The 27,624-nt window shown below is 40.5% G+C and overlaps 1 protein-coding gene across 6 annotated transcripts in view; it reads right to left on the bottom strand.

The window, feature by feature from the left end:
* The window catches only part of NFIL3 (nuclear factor, interleukin 3 regulated), a 51,556-nt gene extending 25,612 nt beyond the window's left edge, over window positions 1-25,944 (bottom strand). Inside the window, exon 1 of one of the 6 annotated variants that reach the window (XM_044088023.1) lies at window positions 25,602-25,944. The gene's annotated coding sequence lies outside the window, so the exon portion shown is untranslated. Of the gene's footprint in view, window positions 1-23,543; window positions 23,563-23,639; window positions 23,675-23,821; window positions 23,899-23,961; window positions 24,027-25,139; window positions 25,161-25,601 lie in introns of those variants that run through there. The other 5 variants (XM_044088025.1, XM_044088027.1, XM_044088024.1 and 2 more) reach the window with 5 other exon arrangements.
* Window positions 25,945-27,624: the final 1,680 nt, after the last annotated feature.

The raw sequence follows: 27,624 nt of genomic DNA, 5'->3' as shown, positions 1-27,624 counted from the left end.
ACAACAAGTAATTGACCACCTGGTTTATTCCTGGACACAGCAACAAATGTGTTACTTGCCGCTTCTTTGCACTTAATTGAATTATATCACTGAATACCCAAAGGTGTAACCATCTTACAGCTGGGAAAATCATTGAAAAGGCTTTTGGCATGTTCATAATTTATCTTCTTTAATACTACTTCATACCAAATGTTAACATCTATTTATTTCACTAATTACTGTATCTCACTTGATGCATTACAAATGTCACTCAAGTTAGATGTTTGTATAGAGAAATGTATAAAAAATTGTAGGTGCCATTTTGTCAGGGTCGTGGCTGAGAAGGTTCTTTAGACCATTCCACCCACTTATCAAACATTAAAGCACAGGCCAAGAAGTAAATAAATGAAATGGGTCTTCAGCAAGTTCATAGGCACTTACTAAAGCATGCTGTCCAGGGGACCATTAAGCAGCCTAACCCAAATCTCAATTGCCCTAAAGCACTGTCTAGTTAAGTGGCTTGTTTAGAGGCACACAGCAGACAAATGAAAACAAAGGTACTCAAACCCTTCACCACATGAAGCAGCTCCTTAACAGCACATAGTCTTAATTTTCCAAGGTAACTGCCAGACAAGTAAATGGTAGAACTTAACTTAAAATTTAATATAAATTAAGTGAACTTTGGTTTCTTAGGCACCAGAGTTAAACTATGTAAACATGGTCCAAAGAAAACAGATTTCTTTCAGCTGAGTGAACATGACATCACAGAAAAGTAAGAGTAAATGAACATACAGATAGGCAGAGGTACATATAACTTGCTTCTTATTTATAGAATAAGGATATGTCCTGTAATTAGGGGGAAACAGGTACTCTGGGCCTTTAGGATCCAGCATAAACTGAAGTTGCTTCCTGTGGCATAAGAGTTTGATTCCCCTCAGTCTCAATTTGCCTACTTTGTGATCCTAGCTTACGACTCCTAGCTTTCATCCTGCAAAATAATACTGAGTATAAATTACAAGCCAAATGAGCAGTAAAGGATTTCGACAAATTTCATTTTATTTTTTAAAGTAGAGGATCTTGCTTTCCCACATTGGTAGACGGTATGGTTAGTCTTGGCACTGAGTGGCTTGCAAGCTGACGTAGACTATTCTGATCTTGACAGTCTTTGTGTGCCACGCGAAGGCATACATTCTTTTTTATTTCATCATAGCACTAAATCTTTAAGTACGTTGAGTTGCACTTCTTACTGATATAACCCAAATGGTTCTTTAGAAGTGATGAGCCAACTTGCATTATTATTACCTAGTGCAGTTTAAAAGGAATTTAACCTAGGTCCACCTTTACTTACTTTTTTTTCTTTTCTCTTAACAATCCTGAATGTATCTAGCTAAGTGCGTTTGCCGATGATTATGAGGAAGGACATGCCACTGACAGCTGAATGTATAAGCTATGTTACACAATTACTTGTATTACCTCCACTGCAGAAGAAGTAAAAATTGCATAGCTTGTAACATTTCCACATGCCAAACTATGTTATGTAATCCACTGGTATTAATAAAATTTACTCATCTTTCAGTTTGCAAGCTTTGTTATCTGTCAAGTTAAAATAGAAAGATATGAGGGTGTTACTATACACAGCTGTTTTTGTTCAGAATGCTACTGTAATAGCTAAAGCATGATACACAACATATTCAGTTCTGATAAAAGAGAATTACAGCCTTTCTAAAGCATTTGATCACTGAATCATGGGATTATAGGAAAATGCTTAGCTAATGACCCTGGCCTGAAGGCTGTTTGTAAGCCTAGCCATGATTTCCAGAAATATTAGAAAGGTACTGGTCCCATTTGTTGTGTTGGGGGTATATAAACGTAGGCATGAGTAGTTGAGCATTTACACGTCTTCTCTCTCTCTAATGAAGACAAAGGTGTCAGACCAGTGGTAAATTTACAACTCTCCATCCACTGATCCGTGTTTCTCTTGAATAAGTACGAAGAACATTGCTTCATATGGATGGGAAGCCTGTTCCAGAGAAAGGTCAGCCACTGAGACACATACCTGTCCCTCCAGCATGTCCTGCTTATGCTGCCCTCCAGCATGTCCTACTTATGTTGCAGGCAAGGTTTTAGCCTGAATAGGGTGTTTCTAATGCCATTTGTTTTGCAGATGAGTAAGAGCTCAATTAAGGCTGGATCAGAGGATGCTTTGTAGGCCAGGTATAGGTGGCCTCTCAGCAGCCTATAAGAGACTGAGTATATGGACAAGGCTTTGAGGCTTCCAAATAGGACTTTTCTACATTGTATATTCTTTTTGTGAGGAGCTTCTGCGCACCCTCCAGTTGTTGCATATGCTTAGTCAGGTACGTGCCAAATGGGGCACAGTACTCGGTCATTGGTCTTAAGAGAGCAGAGTACAATGGAATGATGACATCTTTGGATATGGATGCCATACACTTGCTTATAAGTTGTGCAACACTCTAAGGAGTGGATTATCAAAGTAGGGTGGCTGTCTTACAGAAAGATACTATCATGCACTTCTTGGCATTGAGTTTAAGTGAGAGAAAGTGAACAGAACTGGTTTAATCTAGCCAGGGCATTCCTGCATCTGTTATTGTTTGGATAATTGGTCTGGTTTCTGTTCTGTGCCTTAAATAGCCAGTGTTTTAAATCAGATATACCTGTTGCTCAAGCTACTGCAGAGACTGACCTACTGCCAGCTGTGATATTGAGAAAAGATAAGAGTTTATTCTCATTTATTGTCTGTACTTTTGATTTAATATCTCTGTAATCTGTACAATTGTTTTTTTTTTTCCTCACTCACCCTCCCAGTTCTTGTTGTGGTCTTTTTGTCTTGGTGGCTTTGCGTTGCCTGCCTCTGGTATAAAGTTGATAGTTGATACTGGACACTACCCCCAAGTCACATTACATCGGCTCATTCTACTGTTAATAGTGACAACGTAGCAAAGGCCCCCTTTAGCTTTTGAACCTTGAATTATCTCATTATCTTCTGCCTCTTCACTTTCTACTAAAAAAAAAAAAAAAAACTGTTTCCTGACTTTCCTGGAACTAGTGTAGTCCAGATACAGATTTGCTGTATCCAGGACTTTTTGTACGCTTCTGAGCGGTGCTCTTCAAATTTTCCCTTAGATCTGCTAGTTCTCTGCTCTCCTGCACTTTTATTAGCTTATTAGTCTAGCACTTTACTAGACTTCTTGTAGCAATTATTGTAGCACACAACAGTGCTACCAGCACTAAACGTTCAAGGTAACAGCTTCAGTACTTATTATTAATGCCCAGCCCTCCAGACGTATCTAAAGGTCAGTTCCCTGTGGTTTCTCCTATTAGCCTGGTGAGCTCTTACCTCCCAATACCCAGACTTGCGAGAGCTGCACTTATATATCCAAATTGGAAGCCATGCACTCTGCAGCCAAGACCAGAATAGCTGGTCAAGAGGAGAAGGTCAACACTTGCACCACAACACATGCAACACATAGCCCTCCAGAACACACACCAGCACTGCCTTCACATAAAGACACAAACCACACACCCACCTTCACGGAAGCTCTCAATAAAAATCTATGCAAACAGCAAAGATCTCCAAGGTAGAAACGCACTCGACCACCACAACGCAACACTAATCATGAGACAAATAACTCTCCTAAACAGTGTGCCACTCAGCAAAGGCCCCCAAGGCAAAACCACATGCCCAACACACAGTCATAAGTGAAGTGATAGTGAGGCACACTGATGTCCCACTCACTAAGTTAATAAGGAGAAAGTAACAGTCAGCTGTCTGTCAGGTGCTCAGATCCGCCACATAATGCACGCACTCAGGTCCCTCAACAATAGGTACAAATATGACTCTGTCATTGTATATTTGGGTGTGAATGACCTGAGAAGTATCTCCCTGGACTACATGAAAAGAGACATAGATGAGCTCTCGGGTTATGTAGCCCAGACGGGTATGACCCTAGCCCTGACCTGCCTCCTACCAAAACCCAGAATGATACCACAGTACAAGCAGAAAGTGATTGATTTCAACAATACACTTGCCCAAAGTTTCCTGGAATTCATTAATTCCAATGCCCTGGACGAGCTTGTTCTTACCCCCACTAGAGGTAGCAACATCCTTGAACTGGTCATTACTAACAGGAGTGACCATTGCTCTGTACCAATAGTCAAATCCTCCCAGGTTAGATCCGACCACAAACTAATCACCTTGGAAATCCACCCACCCACCCCCCCAGCAAAGGTAATCACCATGAAAAACTTCTCCAAACTAACTTTGGGCTCCTAAAACAGAGGTGGCTAACTGCACGGCACCCATGCAATTAGAAAACAGCTGCATGACCACCAAATCATACACTAACGCCCTGTATGTACATGTACACAAATGCATGAATCTCGCCATACCCAATAGAACCAACAAGCTCTCCTCCAAAAAAAGGAAGCCAATCTGGTGGTCCCCTGCCATAAACAAACTCTACAACAGAAGAAGGAAACTGAAATAAGGTGAAGTCCCAAGACTGGAAAAACTCCCCTATCAGCCTCAACAAAAAGTTGAGATTCCTCATCAAATCCTCTAAAGCTAGCTATGAAAACAGAATTGCAGCAGATAGTAAAGACAACCACAAGGCCTTCTACAGTTATGTAAAGAATCTCCATGGCAATACCCGATTGGCTCGGAGTTGTTGCACAATGGCACCTCCTATACCGAGCCAACAGATATTGCCAATATACTGGCCGACAGATTCAGTGCCAACTTTACCCCTCTCTCCCCCACCAAAGGACCAATCACAATATCAGTAGATTGCCAGGCACCCAGTATTACTGTGCACAGGTTAAAACAGCACTGTTCAAGGCCAAGAATACAGCTTCTGTGGGACCTGACAATATTTCTGGCTGTGTTCTACATGAACTACAGAGTAAACTGGCACCTCACCTGTGTGCCCCGTTCAATCACAGACTCACTTCAGGCTTTGTCCCGACTGAATAGTGCACTGCTACAGTCATCCCTCTCCACAAAGGAGGAGCGACTACAGACCCTGGGAACTATCGCCCCATTAGCCTGACGAGCCTGATATGCAATGCTATGGAACGCATCATCATGGACCTGATAAACAAAGATATAGGGAACCTCTAAACTCTGGATCCCACACAGTTTGGTTTTGTGAAGGGTAGATTATGCCTGTTCATCCTGGTCGACTTCTTTGAGTCAGTCACCAGAGCTGTGGATGAAGGCAAGGTGGTTCATACAGCCTACCTTGATCTGGTCAAGGCCTTTGATACCATTCTCCACTCAGGAATCATTAAAAAAACTCACTAAGCTAGGCATCAACCCCTATATCACTAGGTGGGTTCCAAAGTGGCTCACAGATAGAACCCATAGTGTGAAAGTAGCCGACTCCAAGTCAGACTGTTGACCAGTCACGAGTGGAGTCCCACAAGGTTCGGTCCTGGGTCCTCTCCTGTTTGGTATCTACTTCTCTGAAGTCCAGGCCAGCATGAAGGGACTCTGGCTGACAAAGTTCGCAGACGATTGCAAGTTGGGAGCCATAATTAAATCCCCAAGTGATGTTGACATCCTACAGAAAGGCCTCACTGAGACCAATGACTGGTGTCAGAACCATGGTCTTAAGCTCAATGCCAAAAAAATGTGTCGTCATCCCCTTTGGGAAAAACCCGGTTCCAACGAATTACATAAAATGATGGACTCCCTACCTTCCTAGTCTCTTTGGCTCATAACACTTGGATTTAACTATTTTTAGAAACTTTGGCTGCAGTTAAATATCCCAGAACCTCTTTCTGAATGATTCCTAATTCTGTTCCTGTAGATTTCAGAGAACTGTGCCTAAACAAATGGATCGCCAGTGCTATTATTGGAAGCTTTTGTTATGTTAGCCCATCCTACCAGACAGGGCATTTTATTTTTCTCTTTTTTATCAGCATTGACAGGATTTAATTCCCAAGATTCATTAAATTTCCGGAAAGCAGAAGGAAAATACCTACTCACAGATCAAAATATTTAGAAAACTTAACTTACTGAATCTCCCCACAGCACCTCCTCCCTACACCTAGACCTGATCCAACTAAAACTGTTTTCTTACAGTTATATGCAAGTCCTGACACTGCTTCAAATTTCAAAAATATGTTGTGAGCTTTTTGAAGTATATCCTTCTTATTTTCAGCCATTAAGATACTACTCTGTGCAAAGAGTTTAAGACAGGCCACTCCTGTTTCTTTGCTTTCGCAGCCACATATCTAGTCTACCAGACTGCCTTCCCACCTGTCTTGGAAGTATGTAAGTGCCATCTCCTCCACATATACACATATGTGCATACATATGCCAATATCCACACACACATGCATGACCCCTCTTATATGCACGTAAGTGTATGCGCACACACAAACATTTAGGTACATTTCTAAGATCATCTTCTCCATGTTGCAAGTATGTATTTGTTTATTTACCAAACCCTTTTCAGCAAAACCTGATCACAGGCTTGACTGTTCAGTAGCTCTGTACGATTATGCAATGTAGTTATAATACAGAATAACACTGCTACAGTATGACCTGCAAAGCAATTACAAAGTCAAAAACTGCAAACAGTAACTGCTAGCATAACAATAAATCACTAAAAAAATAAAGCATTGCAAGCTAGGACAATGGAATGATGTCAAAAGTGCTAAGAAAAACTTGATACAGACGTACGCTACTAAACACATTATCTGTAAACAAGGTACTCTCACCACACCATGAGTTAATCAGAAACCTGGTAGAAAGTCCACAAACACCTGCCCCACTCTTCACAAATGGTACAAAACTGGTATTCCACAACTGTACCCAACAAAGAAAAAACTATTAAATAAATGTATTGACATCTGAACTATAAGTCATAAAATAAAAAAGGTGTGACAAAGTAACCTTCAGTTTAAATAAATAAGAAACCCCCTGTAACTACTCAAAATCAAAACATAAATGTGATAAAACAAGACAAAACAGAAACAGCCAGAAATACAACATTGCTTGACAATATTTTTTTAATTTATATGTTAGTAAGAATTTCCAGTACAATTTTAAAACGAATCCAGTAAAACATCAGTTTTAACTTTAATTATTAGAGAGTGTATTCATAAAAGATATTGCCCATGTATCTAGGCCTCCCTTGGCACAGCACCTAGCTTTTTTTTTCAACCACTCAGATAACACTCAGATCCATCATGTCTGACACAAAGTTCAAAACTTCTGTGAAATCTCTTACATGTGCCCTCTTGTTTCCAAAACTAAGATTCAAGAATAGAAGCTTTTGTACCAACACTTAAACAAATACAGCTGCCAGTATAATTTACTGGGTTAAGACAAAGAAATGCAAACATGCTGCATTTTGCTGACTGGAGTCTGACTCCTACAACTTTCTTATCTAAACACTGAGTAACTAATCACACCACTGTTACTGGGTCACCCTTGAAAACTAGCAGCCGTGAACAAGTCTTGTATAGCTATCAATATAGAGGGTTATGATCAGGTCTCCGATCATAACCACATTACTATGTGTTCAAAACATGGATGCCAAGAAAGTCAACTTGAGAGCGAAGCCTGAGAGCGGAATTTTAGATCTTTTTTAAGAACAGATATGACTGCTGAGACCTTATCATAAATCTTTGTAATGCATGCAATTTTATCTACCACATTTACTACCTGTAAAAAAAGGAAGCCAGTAAAGCACTTAGCAAATGCTGTCACATATACGGCAAGGAAGGGGAAAAAATTAGGACATTTTTTTAAAACGCTGCCCTAATTTAAATGTTACCTGCAGAGTGATGTCTGTAAACTTACATGGAACTAGCAGAAAAGAAATTCAAATTATTACTATGAAGACTGGGGTTGGGGGTTGGTATAATAATTAAGGTGTTTACCTCACAGATGGTACAAGATTTTATTCTCACCTTTGAAGGGGGAATCAGTTAAGCTTAAAATGGCACACTAGCCTAAAATTTACCTATGAACTTTTAATGAAATGTGCCACTTTCTTGGAAGGTTACATTTCAGTCCCAGGAAAAATTCTGGTTGTAGCAAGGTTTGTCCCGAATTTAATAATGACATGTTTCATGGGACGTGGTATGACAACACTGCAAACAAAATGGGCTGCATTCAAAGACCTCTCCTATAAATTTTGCAACATTATCATGCTTCTGCATATCTACCTTACAGACGTCACCCACAAAACCTTCATGGGCCATATAAAAAGTCTCTGTTATTGACACTTTGGGGGCATGACAGTAAGATAAGGGAAGTCTTTAATACTAGTGATTTTTGAAAATTTCCAAAGAGCATAACAAGAAATAAAGTCACCATTTTGGAGTTACATTTCAGGAAAACATTGCAAGACTCACAGCCACAAATATGTAATCGTGCACATCACTACTACGAAAAGGTCAATAGTTTTCATTTCATATGATCAAAACCTATACAATACAAAGAAAGCGGACATATCTTACAAAAATATTTCCAGCACCTTTGCATCCAGTGTCTCAGTAATGACATTCTAAGATTCCACAAACAGACCAAAGGCACAATACAAACAAACTAAACTGAATAAACGAAAACCAGGACTAGCTGTTTCAGGCACAACAGACACTTTAATACGTTAGCGCTTTCGGGAAATTTAATGACTTCCCTTCCTCAGACAAAAGCATATGCTTGCAAGCTTCAATAAATAGCAAGCCTTAATACATAAATTAAACAATCAAGTAATTAACAACAATCAAATCATTCCTTAAAGATAAATCAGTTAAAAAACAAGACATAATAAATACTACCCATAAAGCAGAACATTAAAAAAAGGCACAGACTATTTATACTATAATAAAATTAAATTAAAAAGTGCCAAGGACACCAACACTTACAAAATTGCTACATAGCAGAGAATAAATAGATCAAATTAGAAAAAATAAAATTTAATTTAATCTAAACCTTTTAGAAAAGGTGGGCAAAAATAGACTAAATAAAAGACAAAATTAGGAAAACATTGCAAGACTCACAGCCACAAATAAATTGTGCACATCACTACTACGAAAAGGTCAATAGTTTTCATTTCATATGATCAAAACCTATACAATACAAAGAAAGCGGACATATCTTACACAAATATTTCCAGCACCTTTGCATCCAGTGTCTCAGTAATGACGTTCTAAGATTCCACATATGCTATTTTAAGGTTCTCTTCATGAAGTCATAGAATGTTAGTGCACATAAAAAGACAACCCTACTGTCTTACTCGTTCAGCCTTATGGCACCCACAAAAAGCCCCCCCCCCCAGTTTTCAATACAAAGCACCTACCACCCAAGCCAAAAACTTACACATTTCATCTACAGCACTTCGTGTGTGACTTGGTCTGTTATTGAAATTGTGACAACCGGAACAAATTAACTATGAAGCCTCACAGACTTGCCTTATGAAACTACAAACTTTGAAAATTTACTGCATGGCTGCTGCTTATGGTAAAGGTTCAAGACATCCACAAAACACTTAGGATACTGAATATGATATGTTTATCAATTACTACAATGAACAGGTAAGCCATTTTCAAAGACGGACAAACCAAACCATTCAGATTTATATCTCTATATGAATTTGTGAATCTGCCATCTAAATTAGGGCTGTACACATCTCTTTTCCTGTATAGTGTGCAAGTATACTGTGACCACAAGAATACTGGGTAAGTCCACGATATAGAACTACACTGTAAAAAAAAAAAAAAAAATGAAAAGCCAGGCCATGACACCATTAGAGAGGATTCTGTACTACTACTAATATTTACTATAGAGGAATCCACTAGACCACCAAGCAATGGATTCTCTAAGAAGGGGGCTTGCAAATCTTTGCCCTCTACTAATCTAGTAGCATAACCAAAGACATAGGAAGACTGGGCCAAGCCCAAATAAACTGAATACAGTCAGGCCACACAATTTAAATATATGACTAAAATGTATTAAAATGGCACAAGCAGAACCAACACAGAATTGAAAAATACACCCAGATAGTTTCAGCAATCTTTGTATCAACTGATTTAATAAACAAGTCCAAAGCAGTGGTAGAGCTCAAGCAATGTGAATCCCATTTGGTCGTGGCAGACTGTGTGATCTGTTGATTGGGTGAAGTCAATGCACTCTTTTCACTAAGATGCAACAAGTCTACAGTTGCCTGTAAATAACTGGAGCAAGTAGTCTCCCACTGCATGAAGGATTTGTGGGCAAATCCACCACAGAAAGAATGCAATGCTTGCTCCTTTGAAAGTTAAGAAAATGTCTGGATCACAGTTTTGATTCCTTGTAGTTTTGTCTTCAAAACAGCAACCTACACAACTAACATGGAGATTTAAATATGCTACCAATACAGGTAGGAGCAATCTATAGGTACACTGCAGAGGCTGAAAATAGCACTTTTGGCAAATGTCCAAGAGTGTGTTAAGATGTCATCTTCAAATCCATCAATATTCAACCATTTACCCTGATACTGGGCAACTTTAACTATCCAACCATAGATTGGAAGGAATACTCATGCCAAAACACAAATGGCCAGAGATTCCTTGATTACGTCAATGCAAATGCCTTGGACAAGTTGGTTGACATCCCCACAAGAGGTAAAAATATCTTGGACTTGGTATTAACCAACATGAGTAATCACTGCAGCATCCCTACAGTGTCAACATCCCGGGTATGATCCAACCACAAAGCAGTCACTTTTAAAGTCACCATCCCCTCGACCCCCCACCCCCACCCCAGCTAGGGTCAAACAAAAAAAAAAAACTTCCCCAAAGCTGATTACAACCTCCTGAGGGACGTATAAACAGATTCACAGCCCCCTCCTCCTCCACAGGAACTGCCACATATGTCCAAACCTACACCAAAGTACTATATGAGCATTTATATAGGTGCATGGAATCAGGAATACCAGACAGGATGAAATCCTCATCCTCAAGAAAGAGTAAACCTGTCTGGTGGACATCTACAGTAAATAAATTCTATAATAAAAGCAGAAAAAAGCTGTCCAGGATGAAGAAGGGGCAGGTGCCAAATTGGCCTGAACAAACAAATAAGAACGCTTGTGAAATCGTCCAAACTAGCCACATTTACTAAAGACAATCATAAGGCCTTCTTCACACATGTCTACAATCTCAAGGGAAGCACCCAGATCTGCTCAGAAATGGGGGTCAAGGACACCACATACACAAACGCTGTAGATATAGCCAACCTGCTGGCAGATAGGTTCAGTGAAAACTTCACTCCTCTGCCCCTCCCATCAGTAAAACAGGACATCCCCAGTACCTGCCCCCCTCCCATTATCTCTAGGGAGCAAGTCATCACTGCCCTCTCAAAGGCAAAAAACTACAGCCTCCATTGGACCCAATAACGTTCCAGGCTGCATTCTACATGAACTCAGGCAGGAACTTGCAGCACCATTAGGCACCCTATTCAACCACAGCCTGAGTATCAGCTTCATCCCAGCCGAGTGAAGGACAGCTACTATCATCCCTTTGCACAAAGGTGGAGCATCCACCAATTCAAGAAATTATAGACCCATCAGCCTAACTAGCCTGATCTGTAAGACCATGGAGTGAACTATCATGGACCTCATTAACAAGGACATTGGCAACCTCTAGACTCTTGATCCCACACAGTTTGGTTTTGTCAAGGGGAGGTCATGCCTGTTAAATTTGGTCAACTTTTTGAGACAATCACCAAGGCCATAGATGAGGGAAAGATGGTACACACTGCCTACCTTGACCGGGCCAAAGCCTTTAATACTATTCCCCACTCAGTTATAATAGATAAACTCTCTCAACTAGGCATCAATCCATATGTTACCAGATGTGTAGCAAACTGGCTCACTGACAGAACCCACCTAGTTAAAACAGGGGAAGCCACCTCAAGTAGTAGACCCGTAACAAGTGGTGTACCCCAGGGATTGGTCTTGGGGCCTCTGCTGTTTGGGATATACTTCTCGAAGTTGCAGGCCAAATCTAGTGGGCTATGGCTGACCAAGTTTGCAGATGACTGCAAGCTGAGTGCTCTCATCAATTCCCCCTGTGATGTGGACATCCTCCAAGAGGGTCTCACCCAAACAAACGACTGGTGCCAGAAACATGGAATCAAACTGAATGTCAAAAAATGCATCATCATCCCTTTTGGGGACAGTGATGTCCCCACAAATTATCATATTGATAATAAGGCACTAAGTACACAATCAGTCATGAGGGACTTGGGCACCTAGGTTGATAGCAATCTGACTTCTGACCACCATTTTACCTCCGTATGGAAAGCTTTCTACATGGCCCACCTCATTAGTAAGGGTATCTCATCCAGGGACAAGGTGGTCATAACATCCCAGTATTCTTCCCTTATAAGACCCACTATTGAGTACAATGCCCCTTTCAGCATATACTTCACAAAGCACATGCAGCAGCTGGAGAGACCACAGAGGAGAGACCACAGAGGTTCTTCACCCACAGAATCTAGGGCCTCCAGCATCTACTCTATGCAGATAGGCTAAAAGCCCTGCCCCCTCTACTCAGTCTCCTCAGAGGTGACATCAGTCTGGCATACAAAGCAATCTCAGACCTCGCCCTGCAAGGACTGCTGCATATCCGCAAGTTAAGCTAAACTCGAGTAACCCACATGTGTGACTTCAACCTGGTCGGTCTGTGACATCAATAGGACTCATTGGCAGGACAGATTTGTGTCCCAGAGACTCCTCCTTTTGTGGAATAGACTCACTCTCCACATAAAGCACAGTACTTCGTTAAACCTTTTTAAAGCTCAACATGGATAACTGGATGGGGAACAGAAAATCCACCCCTGGGATTCCACCTGTGTCCCTGCTGGACAATGGCATAGAGTGCTGACTTGTTGAAACATGGGCTAAATTATTGGCTAGGCTTGTAAGGACCCCAGGGTCAATAGCCTAGAAACTTCATATGATCCTATCAATATTAAATTCACATTTACTTAAGCACTATTCCTCGTACAGTATCAAAAAGGTAAAAATGAAATTAGAGAAAGCTAAAGAGGGAACAAAGACTCATAATGTGAAACAGTAAATGTGCTATGGACGGTGTTGGTGTCTGACCACACAGCATCTTATATGCATAGCTTGTGTGAGAAGACATACTGCCTTCTTTAAAAAAACAAATAATTTACACAGAGGAACTTATACATTAACACACTAATAAGGCTTCATTTCATGACATCGAAGGTTTCATTGTATCAAAAGTAAGGAGGCGCCCACTATGGGGTTCATCCAACAGCATTAAAAACATAGAGGGCCCCATTTTGGATATTTGAACCCTGATACCATATTCTCCTTATACACCCTAATCCATGTACCCTTCAACATCACACAACCACTTCCTGGTCTCAAACATGCACCTGATACACAAATCAACTAAAACTCCACACCTCTGTTACTGTGATGTAATCAGAACTTCTTTGCTGCCAGTCTGAACATATCTTTTCACCAGTCTGTTTACCTGCAACCATTTTCTGCTAGCTGAATGCATTTTCTTTCTCCAGAGACTACCTACGCCTGTTTGCTGACTTCTGGCACTTACAAATAAGTGCCTGGTGGGTGTTTTGTTTTTTGCTTATAAAAGAAACAAAAAATTAGACATGTTTCTTCTGCTCCTATGGATCCACAAAGTGAGTGGCAGACTTCACTCAGGGGTTATTTACTTCTTTAATGCCCTTAAAACCTCCTCGCAGGGTTTTGGTTCCTGCTCTTCCTTGGTCTTCTACACCCCTTAAAAGGCCTAGAGAACAGGATTCTTTTGAGGATGAGTCGGATCCTGATGATGAATCTCCAACTTATTCTGCTCAGATTCCTTCTCCTTTGGACTATGAGTCAGAAAGTGGGATTGTGCTCGGGTCAGTAAGAGGTACTATGGGTTGCTGCAGCTGGAATCTCCTAAACACGTGGCTATTCCTCCTGTCTAGGCTGTTTTGCTGAATGCTTTTTCCAATGCCTCATGTGCTGGATTCTCTGCCCCCTGCACCCAAGAAGCCTGACAGGTTTTATAGGGTGCCTGAGGATTGTTAATTTATATATAAATGTCTGGCTGCTGACCCCTCTGTAGTGTCTATAACCTCTGATAAGCTGTCTCAATTGCTTTCTTTGCCCAAGTTATTGTCTTCTGACAAGGACAGCAGAACTATGGACAGGCTGGGTAAGAAGGTTTACACTTCTGCTACCCTAGCTATTAAGGCTATTAATTATCAGACCCATATGTCTAGGTGTGCGTTGGCTCTTCCTTCTCAGGCCAGTCAACTTATTTCTGATTTTCCAGACTCTGAGGATAAAACTTCTATTATTTCCTTGCTAGGGATTTCCTTTAAAGTTGTTCATCATTCTATTAAATGCAGTTATGATGTGGCAGATGCCTCTTCTAGGGTTGCTGTTTTTGGTTCAGCGATGAGGAGGTATTCTTGGCTTAGCTTCAACCTACCTGATGACATTAAAGCTAAGTTAATGGATGCTCCTCTGGATTCTAAATTTTTGTTTGTGGAAGCCTTAAAGGAGCTTAAACGTGTTTGTTTCTTCTGTGCCTAAATTTCAGAGAAACTACCCTATTAAGCCTGCCTTTGTTTGTAGGCAATCCCGCCCTTCTACTAAAGGTAAGAAGATTGGCAAGTGGGCTCCTCCTGTTAAGGTTACTCACTTTTCAGGGATTCCGAAGCCTTCCTTTCCAGACAAACCAGGTGCTATATGACTATTCATCTCTTTCCAGCCACATTCGTTTTTCTCTTCACCTTTCTCTTCCTGTTTGGCTTCAGATCACTCAGGATTCTTGGGTTCTGTCAATCATTTGTCAGGGGTACTTCATGGTGTGGAAATCCCATCCTCCTTTTATGGGCATTCCTCAGCCTACATGGGAACAACTTTCCTTTTCCCCAGAGATTCTTCAAAATCTCTTGACTCAGTGTACTACTATTCAAGAGGTGCCGGTGGCCCAAAGGGGGGAAAAGGGTTCTACTCGAGACTGCTTCTAGTTCCCAGAAAAGTGGGCACACGGAGACCTATTCTAAACCTCTCTCATCTAAACACTTTTCTAAAAGTACCTTCCTTTTGGATGTTGTCCCTACAGATTATGTTCCTCTCTTACTCCCTCAGGCCTATATGGTATCTATGGTTCTCAAGCATGCTTATCTCCATATTTTGATCCATTCTCTTTTCAGGAAGTTTTTGCATTTCTCTGTTGCTTCCTGGCATTTTCAGTTATCTGCTTTGCACTTTGGCCTTTGAACTACCCCAATGGTGTTCACCAAATGCCTTGCTCCTGTGATTTTTTTGCAGGCTTCAAGCAATCCAAATTTTTCCTTACCTGGACGACCTGCTGATTCAGGCGTACTTTCCAGAGACCCTTTTGCAAAACCATCATTTTGCCATTTCCCTTCTTCACAGCCTGGGTTTCACTATAAATTTCAAAAAGTCTTCCCTGACTCTTTCTCAAGATCATGTTTTTCTGGGTTGCAGGATTCAGATGTTGTCAATACTTATATCCTTGCCTCCTCCAAAGGCCTTAACTTTCATTTTTTTCTTTCTTTCACGCTCTTCTTCCTCTGGCTTCCATTACCACCAGGAGTTTCTGAGAGCTCTGGGTTTTATGGTATCCACCATCCCAATGCTCCCTCTGGCCAAACTTCATGAGAAAGTTTCAGTGGTTTCTGAAATCAGTGTGGCTTCAAAATGCACATTCTCCAGACTTTGTAGTTCCTCTTCTTCCTTGTCTCAGGCAGGAACTTCACTGGTAGATTCAGTAGTTGTCACAGAATCCAGGGATCCATTTTCATCTCCCTCTTCCCTCTCAGCAATTGCTCTCAGATGCTTCAGACATGGGATGGGGGGCAACATTTGGCTCCCTAAAGGTACAGGGGGTGCGGTCACCTCATCAGCAGAAGGAGCACATCAGTGTCAAAGAGATGAGAGCTCTTCTGCTGGCTCTTGAGGCCTTTCATCCTCTTATCTCCAGGACCTCTCAAGGTGTTCACAGCAATACCACAGTGATGTTGTATATCAAGAAACAGGGAGGAATGTGATCTTATCTTCTTTGCCAGTTGGCACTTTTGGTATGGCATCTTGCTGTCAAGTATCAAGTGAATCTTCAGCCAGTTTATACACCATCCAATCAAAACATTGTGGCAGGCACTCTAAGCAGGTCCATAACTTAGTGCCATAAATGGATGCTTCACAGGGATGTGTTTCCAGACATTATCCACCAGTGGGGTACTCAAGTGGATCCTTTCTGCCTCCCCTGTGAACAGACAACTTCCTCTGTTTTGTGCCAGAGTCCCAGGACCTCTGGTGTGGAAGGTGGACTCCATCTCATTTTCTTGAAAGGGGATGTTTCTTTATACATTCCCTTCCCTTAGTCTCATTCTGAAAGTCCTGTTCAAAATTCAACAGGATGCTCCCAAAATCGTGCTGGTGACTCCCTTTTGGCCGCGACAGCAATGATTCCCCCTAGTGGGTCTAATCACACAAGCCAATAGATCTCTCATCCATCTCAACCTGTCCACGCTTCAACTGACACTGTGGGTGATAGGAATTTGATTCCTCATAGACACCTTTTTTTTCTTAGAACGTGCTGCAAGTCCTGCAGGAGGTCAGGACACCTACTACTAGGAAATCCTACCTTTTCAAATAGAAGAGATTTTCTATTCTGTCTCTCTCCCTTAACCTGGACCCACTTATTGTGGATGTCCCTTTGGATCTCTCTTATTTGTGTGAGTTGCTCAATGCTGGTTTGGTCTATTCTTCTACTAAAGCCCACTTATCAGCTATCTCTGCTTGTCTGCCTTTTTCTCCTCCTTTAGCTTCTGGATTTGAAGTGAAACAATTTCTTAAATGCGTCCTTAACATTAGACCTCCCACGAAACCGGTTTCTCTTCCCTAGGATCTTAATTTTCATTTGGAAATTTGACCCGGGCTCCTTTTGAGCCTGTTGCTTCAGCTTCCTTGCAACATTGTCCCTGGAAGACTGTTCTTTTGTTAGCCCTTACTTCTGCCAGATGGGTGTGTGAGTTGCAGGCTCTTATGGCTTGTCCTCCTTTTTTGATCTTTCATGAGGACTGGGTGTCCTTGCACACCAACTGTTCTTTTATGCCTAAGGTGATTAACAAGCTATCACTTAATCGGTCTCTTAATCTGCCTACTTTTTCCCCCTCTCTGCAATCTGACAGTGAAAGGGTGCTGCATACTTTGGACATGCATAGGCAACGCAGGGTTATTTGGATAAGACTAGGGCTGCTAGAAAATATGATCATTTATTTATTTATTTTCATCCTAGATCTTTGGGACTTGCTGTATCCAAGCAAACTACTTCTTGGATTTCTAAAGCTATTTCCCTTTTGTTGCACGTTTTATGGCAAGAGCCTTCCTTCCTCAGTTAAGGCTCATTCTACTAGAGCTGTGGCTTTTTCTGGTGATTTTTTTTCAAGGGCTTAGATATTAATTCTACTCTTGAAGCAGCCACCTGGACTTCTGTGCATACCTTTATCAAGCACTACAAGTTGGATGGTATCTCTAGAGCTAGGGCTGTTTTGCTAGTGCTGTTATTCATGTCTTTTTAGGGGTCTCCTCTGCTCTACCCCTCCCAAGTTTCCCCTTGAGCTTTGACACTCTCCCATATGTTAAAAATACTGCAGCAGTGAATGTACGGACATAGTACAATTGTGTAAAATCGTACCATAACTGTAGATGTCCTTGCCTGCACTGCAACAGTACTCACTCCCTCCCTCCCCCTAGTCCTTTACCTTCCTGGATGTACAGATTACCTATTGGGTTCTTTGGACTGGTGTTCCTACTGGGGCAATCCTTTTTAACTGTGGTAGGCCTGAATGTCACGTTTATGCTCTACACTATGCAAGGAGTGTTTGGGTGATGTTCAGCATACTTTAAAGCAACAGTAGTCTTTGGTAGACTGGCTGGTCGTCAGGCTTCCATGGCATGGAATCCCATATGTTAAGAATACTACAGAGAAGGCAAGGACATCTACCGTTACGGTAAAATTTTATCCAACTGTACTTTTTCTGAAATAAGAAAAAAAAATGCATACTGGTCTACATAAAATATCAGCTTCAAACCATACTGCTGACAGTACTTTTTAAATCTAAAACATTATCATGTATATACGATTTCAAAAATATTGACACAGACACTAGACTACTTGTGATTTTAGCCAGAAAGACAACACATAAATACAACCTGTGCCTTCAAAAAAAAAAAAAAAAAATATGCAGCATTCCATGTGACATGTCTAATAGTGAAATTTGTTTCTGACTATAACGTAACGTTTGAAGAAGGGATGTGCCTCCTAATATAACAGGAAGAATAGTCAATAATACGTGTAAAATACATGTAAGCAGACAATAAAACTTCTCAAAGACAAAGCACATTTGGTAATCCTTTGTCTTATGGAAGTTCTTGTGCAACACAGACTTACAGTAATTGCAACATTACATAAATCAAAAGATTGGCACAATATATTTACAGTGGAATAAAAAATAATTGCAGCCCATCTAGCTCATAGCATATATTACTAACCATATGAATCATGATTGTGCAATAATAAAACAGTGGCAGCAATATGTTCAGCATTAAGTTGATAGATCTAAGGCCACTACAGTTCAATACAACATAACATATTCTGTACTATCTATAAACAAATATAAAAAATCTTATATCTATACACCGATACAGACACACACACACGCGCGCACACACACACACACATATATATATATAAGGGGCTGTTTCTTCTCATCTAATTTACACTTCAGCAAACATTAGTTTAGTGACACTGGTTGTTCGAATCTGCACACTGTCAAAAATACACTTCACCAGAAGCTAAATCTCCGAAAGTTAAAGCAACGTCTTGTGATGTAGTTGTGCCTTTAAATGTGTTCAACCTTTGACATCATTCCAGTTGTGAGGCATGATAGATGTTACGGTAGGGTCAGCAATCTTTAACGTATGGTAAATTACTTTTACAACGATTGTAACTTTGAAATGGAGATTGCACTTCAGTAAAGATAGGGAAATCTACCCTTGCTGTCACTGTAGTACGATCTCGGAGTTGGTACATATAATTTACAGGGGTTGTGGGGGGTGCAGGGGGTCAAAAAATGTTAGGACTTGTATGTTTTTTTTGTTTTTAATTTTTACGTATTTGTAGTTTCGGTATTTTGTAGTTTGGGAAAGTAAGTGTTTGGACTAATGTAGTTTCAAACAAGCAGTGTCGCCAAACTGATGTTCGCTGAAGTGTAAATTCAATGAGAAGAAGTACACCCACCACACACACAAACACCCATGCATGTATATACATACATAATTATATATGGCTGCAAAGTTTTTGTGGGTGAAAAAAAAAAAAAAAAAGAAAGAACGAAGAATGCACAAATGAATGAATGCTCATGTGAATGAATCAGCTAGGGTTGAATTTAGCTTTACAAATTGTAGACAAGTAGAAGTGTGCAGAAAAATTAATGCTTGCATGAAAAAGTGGTTGTTGTGCAAGACTGTGTTATAGCAGTTGATGTTTTTATGTACAAGTGTTCGCAGTTTAGGATTAGTGCAAGGATTATTTATGGATGAACTACCGTGGCAGGGCTAATCACCCAGCGGTGTAAACTTTGGCTCGAGATGACTGTTACCGTTAAAGTGACACCCTGATCCCATGTGTAAAACGGGAAAAAGGGGTTCAGGATAGATGGATGGATTTCTTAAGAGGGTAGATTTGGTGTTACGCATATTTTCTGTTGGGTGTGTCCTGTGTCCTTTTTTTCTTGTAGTACTGTTAGGAAAAGTGTTTTTACTAGTGTAATGTGTAGAGTAAAGGTTGCGGTTAGCACACATGAGTAAATGAAGCCCTTCTGCCCACCTTACTCATTTGTGCTAACCCAATCCCTGCCCCTAACCTTACACATTACATTATTAAGAACCCTTTCCTTAACAGTACTTATACCAAGACAAACCCTGATCTTGCTCTTTGTAGCTGGGGTTTACCGATATAGGGCTTTTAGTGGGAGAAAAGTATTCAATATTTTGTGATTTGCTCTTAGTGTCAGTTCACTGTTCTGTGACTCTTTTTTCTGTACTACCATTTGTGATTCTCACTTGAGTTTTCAACCTTCGGAGAGAGAATCATATACTTATATATAAAACATGGGTAAATGTCACACATCTCAAACCTGTAAATATGGGAGGGGGTGGCATAATGATTAAGAGGTTTACCTTAAAAGACAAAGTTCAGGGTTTGGTTCTTACCTCTGGTAAATTCTGGTAGGTTTAAAATGGCTCATTAGGGCAGATAGCCTAGTAATAACCCATGAGCCTATAAAATCTTAGTTAGTGGATGCTATTCATTCAAATACTCCCTTCTAAAGCAAAACATGTGAAATGTCGAGCAGAATGATCATGAAAAGATAATTCAGACAAAAAGTTAAAACCTATACTATACAGCCCAGTGAGTACAGAGGGATGGAAACAAGACTGGATATCAACTGACCCAGGTTCAATTAGTGACCCAGATACTGGACAAATCAAACTGGGGAAGGGTGGAACTTAACAGACAATGCTAGTTCACCTCTCCCACCGATATCCTCCCACCACAAGAGCTACCTCTGAAGGAGGGCCCAGAAGTACACTCCATTCACATTAGGACTCCAGGTCTAGTACAACTGCTCCTGTGCTATTTGCCCATGACACACTTGCTCACTACCACTTGTTCAAAAAGGCAAGTGCTCTAAGCCACACTAACTCAGTCTCCCATAACTCCTTAGCTATCCCAAACAACCTACCCTTAAAACTGTATAGCCCTAAAACCCTAACTCATGCCATAAAACACTTTTCTTGCTTCCTAACCCTAATATTACTTTCCCTCTGCCTAAACCTATGAGATGCTTGCCCAAACTCAGACTTGAGTTATAGAGTACAAAGTGAGCAGCAGCTTGCATGAGCTAGAAGGCACTCAAGTCCTTGGCTTTGAGAGAGCAGCTGTGAGCACTTGGGACTCTATTGTTTATAGATCACTCTGGGACCCAGATGTGCAAGTCCAGCCAGGCAGTGCATTTGGTCCAACTGAGCATCATTAGCTCATATTCATCTGCTCTGGTCTCAACTTAACAAGCACTGCACTGGGCTTGTTGACCAAGATGAGGAGGGTTATAGGAGCATTCAAAAAATAGTACTAAAATCCGGCCACCTGTTGGATGTTAATGGATTTGCTCAGCTCTCACCTCCCCTCCATCACATCTTCTGCAGCTGGAGATAGGAATGAATATGTCTACTAGTGAAACAATGCTCAATGGCTACAAGCCAAAAAATAAACAGCTTTACAATAAAGTTGTTGCATGGTCATGCCTACACATATTCTAAGTGACTTCTTAGTAAGACAGTAATGCTCTACTCGTTTACCAAAACATCAAACACATACTTCTCAACCTTTTAGATAAAAAAGTTGGACAATGCCAGAAATAATAAGAGTGAAACAAAGATCCAAAATCAAGGATATAGTTTAAATATTAATTTTATAAACTTGGAAAGTCACTAAAATAACATATTTTATATTAGCATGCATCTTCTAATGGATATCACGTTTGTAACTTGAATGACTGGCATTATTTGCTGGCTTCAATCTTCAACGATTTGCAAGAAAACTACTAATTTTACGAAGAACAGGCCAAAAATTAGGTAAAAATCTGGATATCTGTGAAATTTCGGGCAATTGAGAGGTATGAACATAATGATACTTTGCTAGTATTCCATTCATCATTGCCTTCATGGACAACACCAGTTGCTTCCACACTGCAATTTGCTTACTCTAAAAGACCATCTCACATCAGTGCCCTGAATTTCCAAATCCTCACCAATATTAAGACTAAAATGTTTTCTTTTTCCTTCTTGTCCCATCATTGAGTCTGGACTGGCAAACAAAATGGGGACCCACATAAAAGACAGTGCATGTGGCAAAAAATGGGTTCACAATGTATCTCCCCCAAGTTAAAATAAACAAATACATACTAATTTGCACTCAGAGAAAATATTATACAGCCATATCTCTCAACCTCTGAACATTAACAAAGTAAAAAAACGATAACAGCCATAGACAATGCTATACACGACTCAACCTCTTAGCATAGGCTATCTGGACAAAGGCTAAAATAATGGGGGGGGGGGTCCAAAATATAGCACCAGATTTTTAAACATCGCTGTTATAAACTAATAAAGTTGATAGAATAGCAGGTTTGTGTTAGCGTTAATTTTCTGAAGGACAAGAAGCCTGAAACTCGAATGCTTGTCATTATTTAGTGACTACAATCCTCAGTGATTTGCCAGAAAACCACAACTTTTATGACGGGCAGACCAAACATACGAGGCAAAAATCTGGACGTTCTGTAAAAAATCTGACCAGTTAAGAGGTATGGCTATATTCTTTGGTTAGTGTTAAGGATCAGTTGCATTTTGGCTCATTTCAGTTACTTAACGTAAATAATCTTGCACTAGTCTGCATTTATGAGAAAAAAATTGACGAAAATCAATAAATCAACGAGGAACAAAGCAAAATGGGAAGTCAAAAATCATAGTGCTGTATTAACATACTGGTTGACAGGTTATGTCTATAAGTACTATCTACAAGCATCAGGCCGGTTTAAATCTTTACCGCTGATACGACCGCGTTAAGTAACAGGCTACTCAGATTTAGTTTAGTTAAGTACTCACTTGTTAACACCCCGTTTTAACGAATATGACATTGTGAGACAAACTTATGCTGGCTTTATCTGGGCAACATTTTCCTCACAACAGCATACAGCGAAAACAAATTAGACCTGGGTCTGTGTAACTGTTTGCGTTTTAGTAAACCTTTATTAATCAACGAATTAGTATTTAAAACTAACTAGTGCTTTAATAAATTGATATCGTGTCACTCATACCTCTTAGCCCATTAAATCTGGACATTGCCTAAAATTAAGGTGGGGGAGGGGGACAAAGACACAAAAATAGAGACAGATTTTAAATATTGCTCTTACAAACCTAGAAAATTGCTAAACAGAATGTGCGTTAGCATTTCCTAAAGGGTATGAGGTCTGCAACTCAATTGTTCATTATTTGGGGACTTCAATCATCAGTGAAGTGCCAGAAAACCACAAATTTTATAAGGAACAGACTAAAATATGAGTAAAAAAATCTAGACAGTTGAGAGCTATGGAGCCTGTCTAGGGTTACCACCACCTGTCCCACTTTGTAAGGGACAGCAGTTGCTTCCTGCGAAAAAATAGCAAATGTCCTGACATTTTAGAACAAAAATGATTCCTAAGTTTTCTTTACTAGTTGCATACAACAGTTTTGTTTTTATCTGAAACACGTAAATGTTATATGAAACAGCATAAGCAACTCAAATGCTACAAGAATAAACTTCTATTTTTGGCAAAAAAAGTGACGTCCTATCCTTTGTACTAGTCATGGGTATGTTTTGTCCTGTAAAATCTGACTTTTCTACAAAAAATGTCCCACTTTGGCCATTTGAAAAGGTGGCGACCTAAGCCCGTCGCAGCATGACAAGTGGAAATGTTGATCATCTCCATTCAATGAAAGAAAAAAACGTCTCACAGCTTCAGTAAATGTGAAGGAACGTCCTCAGAATCGCTGAAAATGGGCCCAACAACAAAGAAGTGTGCACGTGTGTGTGTGTATTTATGGGGGGGCGTGGACAGATGGATGGTCGACGAGTGCTTATCCCAAAGATAAGATACTACCGCCTGCTGCTGCCCACTCCACAGCCTGGCACTCACCCTCCTCGTCCGACATATCTCCGTGTTGGGAGGAGCATGGAGCGCCCCAGCTGTTACTCAGTCCCGTCTCCCCCACACTACCAAAAAAACAGAACCCCCGCCCTCGCGAAAAGCAACCCGGGAACAAAGGAATGCTTTACCAACGCCTGCCAGGCAACGTCAAGGTAGCCATCCACGCTCGTGGAGCAGCTGTCAGACACATCAGTGGGGGGAGGGGGGCTGCTACACGCTCGGGCAGCACAAGATCCTCTTACTACATACTACAACAAAAAGTACCGAAGTTCATTGCTGCTGGTGTCACCGAGTTCCTTAAACATTTAACACCACCTAACTACTACAAAAGGCACTGAGCATATGCAATCGCAATCTAAATTGCGTCCCATTTCTAAATTAAACACGCAACGTATTAACCGTAAAATGCATACCAGCAGCGATTACATAATTTTACGATTTCACTGCTCGGGACTGTCTTGGCTTTCTTATTGTGCTATAATTGGCAAAATAAAAAAATAACCTTTAGTCGAAGAGTACAAATTAGTGCTGTATGGTGCTTCGAGCAAAACTGTAAATCAAAATCCGAATAAGACAAAGGGGATGTCTAAATAATCTGAGTGACTGCGTAAAAAAAATGACTGCACAAAGGCAAATGCTTTCTATGGAGCGCATCGCAATTCATGTCATGTCTGTTTTCACACCTTAATCAAACGGGTCTTTTCTCCCACATCAACTCTAGCTTGTTTTCATGCATAAGTAAATAGCCATTGACATGGGAAACGCAAATAAAATAATACATATTTCTTGCCTTTAAGTAACAATTCAACTTGCTACCTCGTGTCCTACTTTTTGTGGCAGGATAATAAAATCACATAACAAGCCTCCACCCCATCCGACTTGCCAGCATATTCTGTTGCCGTATTATGCAACATTTGCAGGAATTATTACGCATTTGTATGACAGACTCTGGAAAGCCACTCATCAAAGTCAATGCATTAAGACAGCATAAATACATTTAATAATAAAAAGGCTTTAGTCCCTGATTGTGGAAAACCAAGATAAAATATTAGTGCAACAAAATAAAGCGCAAAGTACGACAACAAGCACCCTTTTCAAAAATGGTTGTAAATATTTTAAAACAAATCATTTCGACCATCCTATACGATCAACATATTCTCCCGTGGTCACACATTCCCACCACGTTAATTATGTAAGGGTTATAGGAAGGCACTATAAGGTTTTCCAGTATCCTTCTATTCCAGACATCAACACATCGGAGACTGAAAATAAAAAGCTTTAACTGAAAATAAACACACTGCACAACCTGCGTTCCCGACACACAAGTCACTCGTATGTCTGCTCCATGAGAACAACTGAATGGGTTACTATGCCAGGGTCATTCCAAGGGCTAAATCCATCCCTTCCTACAGCCAATGCGCGCGCGCACGAATACACACACACCACACTTCACATTCATGTCCACAAATTGCCTCTTATGTAGTTAATTATCATTCATTAAACAATTCTCAATAGATTACCTAACAAAGAATCCTCGATCTGCAGTGTGACCGCTTTACTCACCACCCCACCCCCGTGTGTAACTATGCATGAACACAATATACACATATGTATACATCTACACTTATGTAACATTGTAGACATGCCGAAGCCAGTGTATTCGCTGCTTTCCACTCGGTGGAAGTATTCCAAGGCAACTCTTATATAAGCACAGGATTTCAAATTAGAACAGAAAGAACCTCCAAAAGACAATATTGGACGTGATTACCTAAGTGAAACAATTTCAACAAGACAAATCCTTAATTGTAGAAGGTATTAGACACAGTGCCTGATATCCAGCCATGGAGAAGTTGCAGCGGTGGGGGGTCGGACTGTAACTGCAAGATCCTCGCCTGTTTTTCCTAATTTAGAACCTTCCGTCGCTCTCCCGGCTTCTGTCTGGCTGCACTAGAAAGATATGTGTTAGTAGGTCAGTAACTCTGCAGCCTACTCTCCTGCTCAACCAGCCACATTGACAGACCGCTCCTGTCATCCAATCAGCCTTCAGCGAACGCGTTAGGACAAATAGTCATAACGGAAGGGCGGGACTAGATGCTGCTAGGATTTGTGTGCATCTAACCGTATACAGTAGATATTGATGAACTCAATTGCATAACATGGTGAGTGAGTGCTGTAACTGGGACTCAAAAGAGCTGACGTTTATGTAATGAGCCAATGGGGAAAGCCAGACGCAACAGTTAAGGTGGTCTGTTATTGATGTTTCCTTTGTGAGCCATTTTAAGGACGACTGCAACATTTGAGAATACATGTAATATGTGATGTGTTTGTTTATTTTTATCATAATGCATGCACACTATACGCACAGACAAGAAGGAGAAAGACAAACTCAAAAATACAAATCAAACGTATTAGAATTTTAAATTACAGTACGTTATTTCGGATTTGCTGCTGCAATTTACGCATGCACTAACTCATTTAAGCCTGTTGCGGCGTATTTGCTACACGTTGTCATTCCTTTATTTATTTTTGTACCATTCATACGCGTATGCTGCTTCAAAACACACACGTTTACACGCATGCTGTACATAATATGTATTTATTCATAATATATAGAGATGCGCGCGTGTGTACATATGTGCTTTAGGTACGTGGATGTTCACATAGATGGATGCGCACACATATGATAATGAGGTAAATGCGTTTCAGCAGACACTTTTTAAAGGCCATGGTTGATTTACATTCTTTTTACAGGTGACTGCAACAAGCCTGAGCCAAAAGTAACACCTCAGCAGAATGTAGAACGTGGCATCAATCTGCACTAGGTCAAGGACTTAATGCAGTCAAACTGACGTAAACCACTTGGTACGACGTGTACTTGTCAGGTTTGGCTCCAGTGCCAATACAAAACAGGAAGAATGTTGATAATAATCCAGAACAAACGATTAAAAACTAAGAGCACTCCGACAAAGAGATTTAGAAACTGCAAAGTAAAGTAAATTGTAGGGAATTATTTAACTAGTCTGATAGCATACTGCTTCAAAATGTTGGTTCAAGGCAGCAATGCTCGTTTAATGCACCTCCCGGACAAAGGGAGCTTGTATGGTTAAGAAGAGAGGGTCTCTCTCTTTCTTTGATTGTAATACGCAAACTGAGCTGTGCTCGATAATACATTTTTCGAGGAATCTTGCTTCCACGAACTTTACACCCAAGAGTATGCAAATAGAAGACATCTGATTGGTTACCGAGCCCGGGACGTGGGCAGGTATCGCATAATGATGTCACAGTGTCTGGATCAGCTGCTTTAAAATAGTACGAGACACTAGCCATTACATAACAGCACCGAGGCGTTTAGCTTGTGTTTTGCTGGAGTGTGCGGCAGGCGGTGGTAATGCACCTGAAATACGGCATTTGATTTGATTGGTAACTAGTGATGTCTTCCGTGCTAATGCTTGCATTGCCAACGACAAAATCCGACACATGAAGCATGCTAATCACAGTTTCACAATCTGGGTAATCGCACATCCATGCAGCCCTTCATCAGACGCTGAAAGCAGTTGCTTCAGAATTAACGGGAAATGACAAAATCAGACACATAAAGCATGCTAATCACAGTCTGGATAATCGCACATCCAGCCCTTCATCAGACACTCAAAGCAGTTGTTTCAGAAATAACTGGAAATCAAAAAGGAATGTTGTACAAAACAAATTATGTAAAACAATCGCAGCCTCAATTTGCACTGCAGTTATACCGCTCATTTCAGAAATTTGCAGAACCTCTCTGCTTCATATTT

The sequence above is a fragment of the Protopterus annectens genome, chromosome 11.part0 (assembly GCF_019279795.1).
Source record: "Protopterus annectens isolate FY-2018-M chromosome 11.part0, PAN1.0, whole genome shotgun sequence".
NCBI lineage: Eukaryota > Metazoa > Chordata > Ceratodontiformes > Protopteridae > Protopterus > Protopterus annectens.
This window is presented reverse-complemented; position numbering and strand designations above follow the sequence as displayed.